General features: G+C 39.7%; 1 long non-coding RNA gene across 1 annotated transcript; it reads right to left on the bottom strand.

Annotated features, from left to right (window-relative positions):
• Positions 1-462: 462 nt before the first annotated feature.
• LOC309497515 lies at positions 463-1,492 on the bottom strand. Its single transcript, XR_014205591.1, has 3 exons — positions 1,358-1,492; positions 970-1,256; positions 463-872 (listed from the first exon to the last, which is right to left on the bottom strand). It is a non-coding gene; the product is annotated as an uncharacterized lncRNA (long non-coding RNA).
• Positions 1,493-17,227: the final 15,735 nt, after the last annotated feature.

Here is a 17,227-nt window from a genome sequence, read left to right as displayed (position 1 = left end):
GTTTGTGCAACCGTGCCCTGAAGATTTAACAAAAGTCTGGGTAGGCCTAAGTCAAAAAAAAAAGAAAAAAAAAGTAAGTAGGAATTAGGAAAGTATGTGAGAAGTGAGATCAAAATTACCTTGCTTGCTTCTTTCCGCCATTTCACCTCAGTGCGAGAAAAAAATGCATCGCTTCTTCTGTACGGAAAACGAGCAATTTTAATTGGTCGTCAATTCACTGTGAGTCTCAGTATCGTAGCAACGAGCACAAGACTGTGCTGTTATGAATCCAGTGGGAAAATAGATCTTGTGTATTGTTTATATATTTCGTGTGTGTATGTCTCTATGTGATAGAATTATTATTTGATGCAAATAATTCTAGCCGGCTCAGCCAAACTTTATCAGATGGCGGCTCAATTTGGCTTACGAAATTATTACTCTACACGTACACGCACACGCACACACACACACATAATGAATAAGGACATTGTTTGATAGGATCATCTGTTATTAAATATGCTTTTGACACTTGTTAGTGATAGTGCTTATGTAACTGTAGGAATGACAGAAAGGTGATAAAGTTTTTTATTTTTTTTATTAAGAAATAAAAGTTGTTTCACAGTGTTGGGGCTGAGTCTATTTCTCCTCTTAGACAATACTTCCCCAGCCTTAGAGAACACTCTTTCACATGGTACAGAGGAGGCCGGGGTACAAAGAAACTGTAATGCCAGTGTATATAGGTGAGGGTAGACTTGTTTCTGCATTCTCCAGTATTCAAGTGGATCTTTGTATGTTTGTCTCTGAAAGGTATTTATCCACTTCTACGATCGCATCAGAAGTGGCATTTGAGCTTTGCTCCACAGCACTATCCAACAGAAGCCAAAGGTTTCCAGCTTAGAAGTGTGAGGAGAAATTGTATATATAACACACATCAACGGTCAACAATTATAAAATACAATAATAAAAAATAAAATAATAATAAATAAATACTTGAGCTTGGTGTGGGCCGTTGGGTTGATGATGGTGCTTCTGTTGACTGAGTGCTTGATGATGTGGACGGTCTTTCATCTTCGGCCCTGATGACATCACCACATTCTGCTTTTAGCCATTTGACAGCCTCTGTCATTTTAGTTTGGTGAAGGAAACCCAACTTTTTAAACCTTGGCTCCAGCAGAGTTGCCATGGTCATTATGCTGAGCGACTCCATATTCCAGATATGTTCCCTCAGATGCCTGATGAGGTTCTCAGTTAATTCCTTTGTGATTGGCATGGTTAACCTATGAAATACAAAATGATTTACTCCATGCAAAAATAAAAAAAAGATAAAAAAGACATCAAAATTTGCTAACGAGTATTCTACATAAATAAAAATAAATACCTTAGTTGTTCAACCTGTAATGAATGGTGAATCATTTTTAGCAAAGGAATTACTTTGGAGCCAGACACTTTTCCTCAGACAGCTCTACTGTGGCCTGGTGGAATGGGGCGAGAACACACAGAATTTGCTGTATGGCTTCATAATCCTGTGCATGAAGTGTAGCTATATCAGTTTTAAGTGAGGCAAGGGATGCTCCCACAGTTTGCCTTGCAGCCGTTGAAGCATGTGTGAAAAGTGCTGTTCCAGCGTGTTTCCACTTCATTCACTAGTTTCAGAACTGGCCTGTTCATCTCTTGCTGCACCTGGGTCAACATTTCTTTGGCAGAGGTGCTGCTTCGAAAATAGGTGACTACTTTTTTTGCTTTGTTCCGAATGTCACACAGAGCTGGTACCCGATCAAAAGACTTTTTAACCATGCTGTTAAGTGCATGTGCAATGCAAACTGAATGTCTCACTTGCAGAATTCTTGCACAAGCAATCATGTTTGCTGCTGCATCTGTGACAAGACACTTCACTTTCTCCTTGATTGCCCACTCCATCATGACATTCGATTTCACCAGGGCCATATTTTGCCCTGTGCCTGTTTGGGAACTTCTCAGCATCCAACAACACTATATTCAGCTTATAACTGTCATCAATGTAGTGGCAGGTTATTGCAAGATATGCATCCGTGTTGATAGAAGTGTCACAGGTCGGGGTGGAGCGCCAGCGGGCCGCCCACCCCTCCGCTTGCGTGCCGCCCCTGAGGAGCTGACCGTGGACACGAAGGAGACGGACACAGAATTAAAAATAAATGTTCTTTATTAAATAAATAAAATAGTTTCTCTTCAGCATTAGTAGGCTCTTCCAGCATTAACAGGCTCTTCCAGCATTTGCAGGCTCTTCCAGCATTTGCAGGCTCCTCCAGCATTTGCAGGCTCCTCCAGCATTAGCAGGCTCTTCACTAGCATTAGCAGGCCCTTCCAGCATTAGCCGGCTCTTCACTAGCCTCAGGCAGAGATTGGAAGACACGTGCAACTCACAGCATTAACAGGCTCGTCCAGCATTAGCAGGCTCTTCCAGCATTAGCAGGCTCTTCAGCACCAGCAGGCTCTTCACTAGCATTAGCAGGCCCTTCCAGCATTAGCCGGCTCTTCACTAGCCTCAGGCAGAGAGAGAAGTGGATACAGGTAACTCACAGCATTAGCAGGCTCTTCCAGCATTAGTAGGCTCTTCACTAGCATTAGCAGGCCCTTCCAGCATTAGCCGGCTCTTCACTAGCCTCAGGCAGAGAGAGAAGTGGATACAGGTAACTCACAGCATTAGCAGGCTCTTCCAGCATTAGTAGGCTCTTCACTAGCATTAGCAGGCCCTTCCAGCATTAACCGGCTCTTCACTAGCCTCAGGCAGAGAGAGAAGTGGATACGTGTAACTCACAGCATTAGCAGGTTCTTCACTGAACTCAGGCAGAGAGAGGAGTGGATACGTGTAACTCACAGCATTAGCAGGTTCTTCACTGAACTCAGGCAGAGAGAGGAATGGATACGTGTAACTCACAGCATTAGCAGGTTCTTCACTGGACTCAGGCAGAGAGAGGAATGGACAGCTGTGACTGCGAGTGAACAGCAGAAATAATTCCCACACTCGCATATCCACCACACACTGTAAGGTTTCACTCGTGCTCATTTCCACAATAAAACTGCAATTCAACAGACTCACGGTGCAACCAAGGCTTACACCCGCAATCCAGCCGAAGTTTTCTCTGTCTCTGTCTCTGTCTCTCTTTCTCTCTCTCTCTCCCGCGGCCTCCCTCCGCATCCGCGTGCCTCACATCTCGAACTGTGCTCTTCCGCCTCCTCCCCCAAAGTGTGCTTTTATGAGCCACCTTCCTGCTACATGTCCCAATCACCTGTTGACATTTTCCCCCGCACAGCTGCCAGCGATTACCCTCATTCGCGGCGTTTTTCCAGCTTCCGTGTATCCCCGGAACCGGCCTTGTGTTACAACAGAGGGTCCCCGCTACAACAACTTCCCGACTTGTAGTTCCGGCCTTCGTCACCCCGTGACAGAAGTCCACATATCCGATGTTATGGACACAGCAGTTGCTTTTTCCATGTTTGCCTTGGCCTTCCTCTTTGCTTCTTCATATTTTGAAGCCACCATTTTCTTTAAAGCCTTTTAGAGTTCACAAAACATTTATAGTACAATTATATTATTATAGATACAGATTTATTATATAGATTATACATCAACCTCTGCTACTCACATGTCTGGTTGGGATTATATAGGAAGGATCAAGGGCATGGATGAGGCCATGGATGAGGCCCTTGAAACCCTCATCCTCAACCACTGTAAATGGCTGCGAGTCTTTTATGACCATGTTGACCAATGCCTCATCAACCATTTGCTTGAGAGATGCTATAATGAAAGAAGTAATATATATTATACATATCGTCGCTGTCGGGCGGAATCCTCGTATCTCCAAAACCATTATTTTTCAGGAAATTAAAAAAACTGCATATTTTTGGAGTTATTAAACATTGTATCGTTAAAGTTGGTATTATACCTTATATTGCTATCATATACTGGTGTATACCAACATTAACACAACATTTCCCTAAAATCATGTTTAATCGGAGATACGAGATTTATGACTTGGGAGCGGGGAGATACGAGGTTACGCTGTCATTGATTAGAATGGAACGGACACAGACGTCGCTGCTGCCAGCAGTGTTTATCACAGTCTGCGGTCGTGTTCAGCCTTTTGATAAGAGATAAGGCTTTAAGAGCTATTCAAATCTAATGATTGTGGTTACATACATCTTCCTAAACTCCATTTTAAACGTTTAAGCGATATGAGTGATGCAATACCAAAATATTAGGCTGTCTAAAATAGGCGGAAATTAATCTGCACGCAAACAAAATCGGCGGTCGCGTTGAGCCTTTTGACAAGAGAAAAGGCTTCAATAGTTAATCAAAGCTAACGACTGTGGTTACATACATCTTCCTAAACTCCATTTTAAAGGTTTAAGAGCTATAAGTGAAGCAGAACAAAAAATGATGAGCTGACTAACGTTGTCTAATAGGTGGAAATTTGCCTAATCTGCACGCAAACTTACCTTTGTGGCTCACGGGCTTCCTTCTGCACCGAAGCATTACAGCTATCGATTTTGAACAAAACAAGCCAACTCAAATGTATGTAACCTAACTATTTTCACTCGTTATTGTCTAAAAAACAGACAGAGTTATGCAAAAATAGGCTTAACTTACTGGCACCAGTAGACAGACCCTTTTTCTCCCATAAATAAAACCTGCTACTTGGGGTATTTTACATGCACAGTGCCAACTTCGAGTCAGTAAAATAATAATAAAAACAATCATTTAAAGCTGGTATCCAAAACATTTAATTCAATTAAAGTATTAGGCTATATTAGATACATTTTAAAACTTCAATGCACAAGTATAATAAGCCTAATAATAAGCCTAGTAATACGTAGACATTTAAAATGCATCAATAACTGATATCATAGTTTAACACAGATAAAATCAGAGTTAAGGCTTGCTTTACGTGTTGCTCGACGAGGGTCTCTTAATCGTTGCGAGTTTCAATCCTGAGGAGACAAAATGCCGCGAGGCTCCCGCCCGCCGCGGAGTGAAGAAGAGGTGGAGTTACGAGGATTCTCAGACAGTTGAAGTGTCCAATGGAGTTACGAGATTTGCTCTCAAGCTATTTTCAACACTTTAGATTGGTTAATAATTTGTAAAAATAACAGAACCACGTGGGGACTGACCAATAGCATCGATTTGTGAAAAAATATGAAATTGACCAAATTTGGACATACGAGGTTTCCGCCCGACAGCGACGATATATTAATTGAAATCATGATAATGCATTCACAATTATGAATAAAAATCATGAAGCAACAGTCCTACTTTGTGTGTGCTTGGATTGGACTGTGCAGTCTCATGTAAAGCTCTGAAATGCCTTAGCATGGATGATGTGTTGTTTCCATAGACAAGCTCTTTGTCACACACCAAGCATCTCACCTTCTAAAAAAAGTTATAAAGTAAGAAATAACATACAATAATAAAAGTAGTAAAATAATTTCATTTAAATTTATATTTAAATAATATATGCATACATTGGAAGCTATAAGCTCAAAATATTCCCTGATAGGGGAAGTCTTCCTTTTTTTGGCTGTTGCCATTGCTCTAAATACAAACCCTTCACCAAACACCAACACCCCTCTCCCCTAATCCCACCCTAAACCCAAATACCAACACCAAATTACCTAAAATCACCAAAAAGTGCAAAGATTTTACAAAAACAAAAAGACACAACAACAACAACAAATAATAGCCTAAGTAGTGAAAAATAAATGTTGCTTATTTAAATGTAATATATTGATTAACTTTCAAAGTACAGCACTCTCCTCACAAACCCATCAACCAGACTGAGGCAACAATGACTCGTTAAATACGATCTGGAGTTCGAGCCTTCTGAGACCCAAAGCGAAACGCGTCGTTTGTCATCGATCACGTGCCTCTAGTAAACCAATACACACCCCGATACGGGGCTTCACTAGAAATTGTGTCGCTTGTGTGATACGCGCATCGAAGCTTCAGTGTCATACGTAACATCACTACTGTTTGCACCTCGTTTGGATCATTGCTGTTTACCTGGATTATCTTGCCTTGCCCCTGTTGGATATTGTTCGCCGATCGTCTACCCACGCTTGCCCTAAGGTTTATTCTGTGTCATGCCTCTGCCATACCTGTTTGCTGTTTATTGACCCTGCCTGTAGGATGACCATGTTTTGGAATAAAGCCTTGCATTTGGATCCGCACGTCTCATGTCTTGTTCGCCCTGTTACAGTTACATTCTAAAGTCCCATTAAGTTTTAATATGTTCATTAAAAGTTTTCATTAAAAGTTCGAATATGTCTACAGTATGAAGTGTTTTAATATGCTTTAAGACAAACTATGTTTCATATTCATTCATTCATCAGTTTTTTGGAAAGAAAGTAATTGCCTACTTTTGTTCAGCAAGGATGCATTAAATTAATCAAAAGTGACAGTAAATACATTTAAAATGTTAAAGGTTTCTGTTTCAGATAAACCTCTTTTTAAATTTCTATTCATCAAAGAATCCTGGAAAAAACTGTTTTAAACATTAATAATAATCAGAAATGTTTCCTGAGCAGCAAATCACAATATCATATTATTCCCTCAGGAAGATTGCATGTTCTTGACCCCACAAGGAACCATCCATAAACTGTCATCAATACATCCCTGAGCAAGGCACTTAACCCCAGGTTGTATTGAAAATGAAAACGTTGGGCTAAAACTAATGCAAAAAACACTTGCGTCGTGCTTGGCGCTGTATTGCACTGGGTGTATGATAGGGCCCATAGACTTATAATGTTCCCTCTCTTTCTATTGAAGAACTCTGAATCTGGCAAAAGAAAAGGAGGTGGATCAAGACCTTGAGCCATGAGTCAGATGTCATTTGTCTGGTAAGTGGTTATCCAGGTTGAAAGTTATAAATTTATAAAATTATCAAAGTTCAAGACAAAACTTAAGTTGAGTGAAATCATGGATAAACATAATATGGCCTGAGAATATAGCGAACAGAGGTTATAAATATGTATCAAATGATCTTTTTTTTTTTTAAATGTAAATGATTGACCACTTGTTATAAATTCTTTGCAAACTTCTTAGCAGAACACTTAAATTTGTTTAAAACTGACTTCACTGTCACTTCTAGTCTGTATTTGTTTCTGGTTCTCTTGAAAAAACAGCATATAAATTTTTTAGCTAAAACCTGATTTTGTCCAGCCACAACATAAGCCACAAGCAAAGAGTTGCAAAGAATTACATGGATGTATTTCAGGGGTGTCCAATCTTGCTCCTGGAGGGCTGTCCTGCTGAGTTCAGCGCCAACCCCAGTTAAACACACCTGAACCAGCTAATCAAGGTCTCACTGGGCATACTAGAAACCTCCAGACAGGTGTGTTGAGGCAAGTTGGAGCTAAACTCTGCTGGACATCGGCCCACCAGGAATGATTTTAGACAACTCTGATGTAGGCCTATTAGATGTAATATTGAGCCTCTCTCGCTCCTCAGGATTACTGCTCCATATGTGGTGAAAACTTTTCTGCAGAAGTGATGGCTTACCATGTGAGTACATGTGGAGAAAGGTATAGTATACATGTCAGAGGTGTGAACATTAGTGAGATTTCTTTTCCCTCTACAACAAAGTACTGAAGTCACTGTTAGGTCTGAAATAGAAAAGAATGATGTGTGAATGAAATTTCTGGTTTGAAGGATTTGAAGCACAAATGAGCACTTGGGAACATGTCAGACTGTCAACACTTCGGTTCATGTTAGGCCAGAGGTCACGTTAGACTTTCGCACTGTCCGTCATTTTGATTAGATTTTTTTATTTTTTTTTATTGATTGATTGATTTTAATTTTCATATTTTAATGATAAGACATTTATTAGCTTATGTTTTCCGTTCACATTTTAATTTGTATTCATGTTCTTACAGGAAAAGCATGTAGGCTATGCATATATTTATATTACGAACAGTACTTGGACAGTTGTGAGTGAACTCGATCATCCCTTCCTCTTTACAACATTACAGGACAAAATAAACATAAATGAACATCAGAAAATATGTTGAAAACAATCAAACTTACTGAAATCCATATTACTCAATCAGTGTTGATTGTGAATGTTTATGTATTTTACTGCAGCTTCCCTGAAATCTTCACCTCAATTATGCATGAAAGTACCTCTGAAGGAAGTGCCTCATTACTAGAGGTTTCCCAGACCAGTACAAGAGTACAGGGCCCGGTTTCCCGATAACGTTGTCTCTTAGCGCGCTATGAAGACTCGTAAGGTATAACTTAACTAAAGGTATACCATTTCTAGGCGTGTTCCCCGAACTATACCTTAGAAAGCTGCTTAAGATATCCCTTCTTACGTGCGACGTTACCCAGTGCTGTCCGTGGTGATGGTGCTGAATCTGTTGATATCGATGACTCGAGAATCAATTATTCTCTCGTGCAGGGGCTGTTTCACTGTTATATGCTAGAAAGCGGTGTTCTTTATAAAAGAAGCACTTCAGAAATAGTTGAAATTACATTTATTAGGACTATTGGACATTATAAAAAGTCATCCAAACTATAATAGCCTATAATAGCATAGCCTACATATTTTAAAATTGTAACATATATTGCTGCCATAATAACCATTTCAAATATTGTACGTGCTTTCATCTCTTTCCCATTTTTGTTCTCTGAGGTGGAGCTGCGATGAAATATTGTTCTTGAAAATACTTTCCAGCATTTCAGTAATAAAAGTTTACATCTTGCGTACGGTGCTCGGCAGTGATCAAAAATTATTTAAACAGTGAATTTTGAATCTCTTCTTGTAAACTCAGAGATGTGGATTCAGACGGCAATTAAATCACCACACGACCTGTTTGTCAAAAAACAGTAGGTACTAATTTGGCCAGGGATTTTTACGCGGGTTGGGTGAGAAAAAACACTGATATTATGGATTCGGACGGCACTAAAATCACAGACTTGCCCCTGTAAATGTTTAAAATACCGGACGAGCCCATGAGAAACAATATTAGCGTCCGAATAGGACTTAACTGACAGTAGCCTATGCTTTCACTGGCCTTTAAAAGCACTCTTTAATTAAATTGATCATATAATATATAATAATAATATAATAAAAATTCTAACAACAATCAGTGTGATTGACAGTTTTATTCTTTGCATGAAAACACTTGAATTAGCCTAAATGAACTGTCTGTGTGTATTAAAACTTCAGAATTATTTTCATATAGACCTGCAACAGTGATAAGGTAAAGCTAAGAGTGGTCCAGACCAACCTTACGAAAGTGTAACTTACAGAAGATATACTTAGCGTACGAACGTGTCGGGAATCGTGCCATAATGTTAAGAGAGAGGTTAAGGAATAGGTTAAGAACTACTTAGCGATAAGAACGTTTTGGGGAACCGGGCCCTGAACACTACTGTCCCACTTGGTCCTGACCATGAAACACCTGGGACATCAGTTTTAATCTAAAAATGCACCATTAATGCGTGAAGGTAGGGATTTTTTTTTTTTATTCTCTCAAAGTTCATGTATAATTTTTTTTCTCCATGTATACATTTTTTTTCTCCATGAGTACCATAGTATGAAGAAATGTAACTGACAATGTATTTGTTTTCTTTTTTGACCCCCAGACTGGAAGAGGATTGAGATTCCAGAAAGGGCAGCAATATTGTACAGAAGGTATATGCTTCAGCTAAAAGAAGATGAGCCCTCACTGAAAGTTAAAATTGATATTAGAGAAGACATGGAGGACCAGGAGGGGAGAGTAGACCTCTTCACTGCCGACTGGAAGGTACTGTAACATTATTTCACAAATAATGTAACATTAAAAATTGCTTTGTTTTAGTATATATGGAAGATATTGACTACTTACTGTCCTGTTATTATTTCATACACTATATTAATTTCATTAGTTATATTTTTATGCTAACATTGTTGACAAATTGTTTATATATTAAAGTATTGGTGATGCACAAGCTGCAGAATGGATTCCTCATTAATATTGGTTAGTTGTTTCAAGAATTCACTAGTTGATGATTTTGCATGCTTTTTTTAAGACTAGAACAACGGCATGCCATTGTATGGAAATGGCAGCTAAGATTCTTGCAAAGATCTTTCGTATTCCAGAGCGAAAATACAGCTATACAGCGTTAGAACAACATGAGGCAGTGGACTCTTTAATAGAGGGATGTCTACTTTTCTTATCGATGCTTTGGTTTTTTATGCAGTACAAAAAGGAAATGGAAGTGGCACTGTTTTATTTGAAGGCCAAGCAGAGCACCTCATTCCATCCACATCCCAAGTCCTTTTACAGAGTGACTTGTTCTTGATGGCAGGCAGGATGATTGGTCATTCATTCCTTTACGGTGGGCATAAAAATGTATATACTTTTTAACCACATTTGTTCATCTTGTGCTGGTCTGCGACGCGCCAGGCATTACATAATCATGTTGGAAAGGTCATGCTGGACTTAGGTGGAAGTACCGCCCCATTGTTTACAACGCAAACGTGCGAAGACTAATACGAAAGCCCTTTAACAAAAAAGGTAAAACAATGATGTTGGACGATTTTGAAGTTGGAGGAGAAAATGAGATGGAGTTTTTTGCCCTACCCTACCTTTTTGAACCGGAGTACACAGATGAAGACCTTAGGAGGAGGAGATGGAGGAGACCGCTAGGTCCAGCGTGACCTTTCCAACGTGATTACGTAATGCCTGGCGCGTCGCAGACCAGCACAAGACGAACAAGTGTGGTTAAAAAGTATATACATTTTTATTTTATTTTGAAAATGACCGATCGTTTCGCTAGATAAGACCCCATTCCTCAGCTGGGATCGTGCAGAGCCCTTTGAAGCACTTCAAAGCCCTTTGAAACTGCATTGATTTGGACTTCAACAATTTAGTTACCGTTGAAGTCCATTGTGTGGAGAAAAATCCTGAAATGTTTTCCTCAAAAAACTTAATTTCTTTTCCACTGAAGAAAGAAAGACATGGACATATTGGATGGCATTGGTGTGAGTAAATTATCAGGAAATTTTCATTTTGAGGTGAACTAATCCTTTAAGCCCAGCCATAATACATGTATTAGCAGATGGATCCCCACAGACAGCAACCATCGTGCTTGAAGATGTGGCTGACATCGACTTCAGGGTGACAATACAAATGGTAGGTTCGTATGTGCCATATTGTTACAGGTAAATGTGTTTCTATATTTACTTGTGTTCTCTTACTATTTATAAAGCTTGCCATAGATGATGATTCAAAGAATGAGAAAGGAGATGTGCTTTCTGAGGATCAAAAGGCAGCCATTAACCAGCTGGCATTATCTTGGGACCTTCCAGTGTTGACAGCAACCAACCGCACTTGGCTGTTACACAATCAATCTTCTACAGCATGCAGTAAGCTTTAAATTGACATTTTCATTTAGAAGCAATTAAAAGTTATGCAAATTTGATCAGCAGTGGACCATAAAATTTGACTTTAAAAATAAATGGGCAAAAAGCTGTAAAAATAGGAATCAGAATAACCCACACGAATACAATACTACTTTAACGCAATCAGTATTTCCTACTAGTATTAAACCGTCAAATTGGATTAATCAAATCTTCATATCGGCCACATTCAGGTGCTCACACGAACCTTGCAACAAATAAAACAGCTCAGACAAGGATATGTACAGTGCACCATTGTTAAATACTAGTATTATAATTAGGTTGTCTTAAGCAACATCATCTGGCCCGTGGATTAGAAAGAGGAGGAGGAGGATTTTGATGAACCCCGGTTTTCCACCAAATGCAGAATTGCTGGGTACCTTTGGCAGTTTGTGGAGACTGGTATGTAATCTTTGTCACACTTTTAGAATGTTTGCTTGTAGAGCTGGCTGGTTCTGAAACAAATCCATACACAGACTAGCCTGGGAAAACCCAGACAACTTCCGGCAAATTTAGATTTGCTCTGCAAGTAGTCTGGCAAAGAGCTCATTCAAGCCCATTTCTAATCCGTCGAAATCGCGGCACCAATCAGAAACTTTGGGGCGGGCTTTACACGATGATGATCGCTCTGATTGGTTTTAGGTCTATCCAATTGCGTCCAGAGGCATTTGAGCGACGTCCGTTGATGAAGCAGCAACTTTTAAATGCATTATTATATTAAAATTGCAAACACATGAGGACAGTGTCCATGAAAGACCCACTGGCAGATGAACGTGCTACTACATTTCTCTCCGAAACGGTAGGAAATTAAATAAATTTAATAGAGAATTTTAACTGTGACAAGATGATTGACAGGTCAGTTTAAGTGACAGGATGCACGCGACAGATCCGTCCGATAAAGATGACGAAGTAGTATGTCCCAAAGCTTGTCTACTTTTTTGCTACACATTCAAAAGTAAATACCTTTTCTTCACAAAAAGAGTACATACATTTATGGCGTAGTGTAACTTAGGCGAATTGGGACGCAGCATATGGCTTTACACGATGACGATCGCTCTGACTGGTTTTAGGTCTATCCAATTGCGCCCAGAGGCATTTGAGCGACGTCCGTTGGTGACGCCCCTTTGAAAATGAGTTATTAATGAAGCTTTGCCAGACCATAACTCAGTTACTACTGAGAATGGTCTGGTTTTAACCAGGCTATACACAGACAGTAATGTGTACCGTTTTCTCTATTAATCCATGTCTAACAAATAGTTACACTAATTTGCATATGTATTGCAAAATTTGGTCACACTTTAAATTAGGGTCCAATTCTCACTATTAACTACGACTTTTGACATTTTTAACTTTCAACTTTTAGGGCTGGGACGATACACCTATCTCCCGAACACTAGACCATGGGGAAAAGTTAAATAATACACTTATACAGACTGTACATGATGTATAAGATGAGTCATATTTACAAACACAATTCATCACATTTTTCTTATTTTAGAAGCATCATACAGTACTACATTCTCTTTAATAAATGCTTCAATAACAAATTCATTTTTTAACAGTCACTTGTCGCCACCTTGTGGCGAAACAATGTAATCGATAAATACATATTTGAACTTTAAACCTTTATCCCAGTACTTCTGTGATAATTTGTATCACTATAACTATTGTATCACAGAAATAATGATACTATGAGGAAAAGACTGCTGTTTCATGAATACTCTCTTAGGGTCAGCGGCAGCGCCAACACAGATTTGAATGTTGCGATATGATTTTGTCAAAGGTTTAATAGACAGACGAAATGGGAATCGAGATCACAGTCTTTTAAAGATGAATTGTGCAGCTCTACTGTCTTATTTCTCTCTCAGCATATGAGTAGCGCTGCGCGAGCCTTGCAAGGGCTTTTCAATGTATATATCGCAATATGCATAACTTTTTTAGCTTTAATAAGAATCAGTATATATATTCAATTCATACAGTGAAAACTAAGCAGTGTTTTATTTTTACATTTGATTATTCAGTTTCTGTTGTTAAATAACCCTAATGTAGGATAACCTGAAACCCTAAACCCCGTGGTTTACACTGATGTTAAAGGGATACTTCACCTCTGGAAAGATGAATGTGTATTTAAAATAGGTCATGTATGTAGAAGAAATGTGAAGAAATTTTTGAATTTGGAGCTTTCTAGACTGAGAAAAGCCAGAAAATGTATTTTTGGCTTATGTGGATGAAAGACAACAACTCCCAGAATGCTCTTGCTTTGCTGCCCTAGGAGGCCACTCCCAAGCCACGCCTACCGGTAAGAGAGCGCAGTTGAAAACAACAAGGCTTGGCTACTATTGAGACTCTGTGATGAGTTTGCCAGGGATTTCGAGATCACCCAACATGTCCGGGATTCGGCTTTTACGTTCTACAGTCGCCATTCATCATGTTTACTGTGGCGAGCAGGACGAGGCTGAGGGGCGCAGGAGAACGGCGCGACGCCGGTGGCGTCATTACTGAGATGCACCGGTCTCGCATCTCTCACGGAGGAGCGGGAATTTTCTTAGCAATGGTAAAACGCACATCAACCGATCACTTGTTTAGCGTTCATGTAAACACTACATTCAGATTCATCAATCGGAATGAATTCAGTTAGATTGAAACAAAAGGTGTGCATGTAAACAATGAATGGCGACTGCAGAAAGCAAAAGCCGAATCCCGGACATTTTGAACGATCTCGCCCGCCGGACAAGTCCGGGAAAAAGAGGATGGTAACCCCTACTACTCAGCTTTCTCCTACTACTCAGCTTTCTTCACAGAACAAGAGCCTCTAGCTTAGCTTCCAAAGAAAAACGGCTGACACTGTGTGTACATTCTGTGAGTGAGATCCAAGCGGGAAGGAAGTCGACCGGAAGTTGAAGCCGGCCGCGTGCCACCATCTTGTAGCAGAACTTCACCTGCTGTTAGCATCCCATTGACTCCCATTCATTTTGGCGTCACTTTGACAGAGAATAACTTTACATCTGAGGCGTTTGAAGACTCCATTTGTCCATTATTTATTTCTAAAGAAACACGACAATGTATAAAATGATCCATTACCTTGTAGCTTACGTTATGGCCCCGTAAAAACAGTTTTTGAAAAAGTAGGCTAACGATTGCGTCATAACCACACGACTCTCTGTCGCACAGTAGAGAGATTACCGTATGGACAGGAGGAGAAGCTCGCGGGCAATCGGGGAGACGTGGAGGCAAAATGACAAAATAATTAATCAGAATACCTAGCAAAAGTTTCTCCTGCTCCCAGCTCATGGACACCTCCTACTCACGATCTCCGTCTCTGCAAGATTCGGAGGGGAATGATTCAGATTTCTCATGCCACAGCCACTAGAAGACAGACGGGTTGCTCACGTCACATCTACGTCGTCAAGCTCAGTTTGAGTCTGCGCGTCAGGAACGGAAGTCCTTAAAAATCGCTGAAAATGGGCTTCACTTGCCTCAATTGAGTTCCAATGAGATGACTCTGTACATTTCTTATACTGTCTATGGTGAGATCCCACCTCCTATGGGCGGGTTGAAAACATGCGGGACAGCCCCTACTACTGGCTGTAGTCTTTAGCCTCTGGCCAGAAAATCCTCCGATGACGCAAAATGACTATTTTTGCGTCATCTGAGGATTTTTTCCAGACAAAAAATACATAAATCTCTTGTCTCAGGGGGATATGAGGGTGGAAAGCACGGTAATTCGAAAATACTACAGGTTTTCTACTAATACAAAGTAGCTTAATGCTAAATCCTGAAGTATCCCTTTAAAATAACACTTCTTATGCTACAGTAAAACACTGCTGTTCACTTTCACAAGTTGAAGGGATGTTTTCTTGTCACTAAAAGAATGTGAAACACGTATGTAGGTTATATCATTTAAAATCTAATTTAAGTTAATTTTATACACTTTAAGCATTATCGTATCGCATATCGAATATCGCATTGTTTAATGAGTTATCGCATATCGCATTTTTCTTCAATATCGTGCAGCCCTAACAACATGTGTGATCGACTGTTCAGGGACACCCCTTCAAAAACCACGCAACCTTGACTCGAGAGGTGAGTCCTACAGTCATTACTACGGCCAGAACATCATCAAATACCTGGTCTCCATTGCACCATGTGGACTGATCATGTTCATTTCACCAGCGTATGGAGGAAGGTGCAGTGATAAATTCATAAATGCAAATTCAGGGTTCCTGGAATACCTTCGTCCAGGCGATGACGTAATGGCAGACAGAGGCTTCACCATTACCGATCTCCTCTATGAAAGGAAGGTGAAACTTGTCCTTCCAGCATTGACCACGTTGAGCGGGTCATATGCCAACTTAAAAAACTTCAAAGTCCTCTCTCAAACCGTTCCAATTAACCTCACCCCTAAAATAGATAAAAGAATTTGTGCATCCCTGTGCAACATTCGAAGCGACATCATTTCTGATATAGAGGATGAATAAATTTTTATTTGTAGGTGTGTTCCACGTCTGTCGATACTTTTTGCTTTGGTTTTGTTTTAACTAATCAGTGTAAATAGTGTAAGTAGTTATTTTTATTAACCTTTACAATGTGACCAGATGTTACCTTTGTGAAGTTATTTTTATAAACCTTTACAATGTGACCAGATGTTACCTATTATGAAGTTATTTTTATAAACCTTTACAGTGTGAGCAGATGTTACCTGTCAGTAATTTATTATAAAACCATATAATGTGAGCTCTGTAGATTCTCCTTAAAACTTAAAGGAATTAAAGGAGCCGTATGTAAGATTATGGCCAAAACTGGTACTGCAATCACTTTCAAATTACTGTAGAGCGGTGTATCCCCTCCCCCTCCCCCCTGATTCGAGGTTGCCAGATAGGCTGCAGGATCCAGCAGGAACGTAGGCTGCTACGTAGCTGTGGTAACTAGAGCAGAGCTGGCAACCCCGATGCCGAAACACTACTGACTTCGTGATTGGTAGATAGGTGGAGGGTGGCGCTTCAGGCCAAAACACAAGATGACAACATCAACATCAGTTGAGGGCTGCAACTTCACTTTCTAAATGACAATATCCTGGCCGGACTACTGTTGTCAGTGATTTGAAATGAACATGATTTCTTAATGTCTAGTGACATATCAGGGCCATTTTATGATTAATTGAAATACATTTCTTACATACAGCTCCTTTAAGTCTTCTGGTTAGAAGGAATAAGTCATGTCAAGTTTGCAAATTAATACCATCTTGGTTTATTACTTATGAAAATTAAATGGTGAAATATATCAACATGAAGGTCAGTAGAAGGTGTCTCTAGCTTCCTGAAAACATCAAACACTTCTTACAACTGATTTTATACAACTTATTTAATCATTTATATTTTCTAAAACACAAAATCACAAATGTATCTCGTTTAACACAACCAATTTAAAATACATCCCACCCCAATTACCTAATCCTATCTTTAACTCTAATTATTCTCATTCCTTCTTATTTACAAATAATTTTTCATTGCTGCTCCATCAACTCCTTCTGACAGGACGTAGTTAAATATTACCTCTTGCCACATTAACAATGACGATGGATGAGACAATGTGAGACCAACTGATCGTTGTACGAAGTTTTCTCCGTGCTCCCAATTTAAAACATTTACGGTATTAACGTTATTTGTCATTTCGCTAAAGTTTTGGCTAACTATAAACAATCTCCTAACTACTAAACTAGCTACCGGATGTGCCGTGTCAGTTTAGCGGAAGTCAGATGACAAAATGTGGAAGCGCGAAGTATTAAAAGTGGGCGAGGCGGAATAAGGTGAATAAGCAAGGGCACAAAT

The sequence above is a fragment of the Leuciscus leuciscus genome (genome assembly GCF_965113295.1).
Source record: "Leuciscus leuciscus genome assembly, chromosome: 4".
Classification (NCBI taxonomy): domain Eukaryota; kingdom Metazoa; phylum Chordata; class Actinopteri; order Cypriniformes; family Leuciscidae; genus Leuciscus; species Leuciscus leuciscus.
This window is presented reverse-complemented; position numbering and strand designations above follow the sequence as displayed.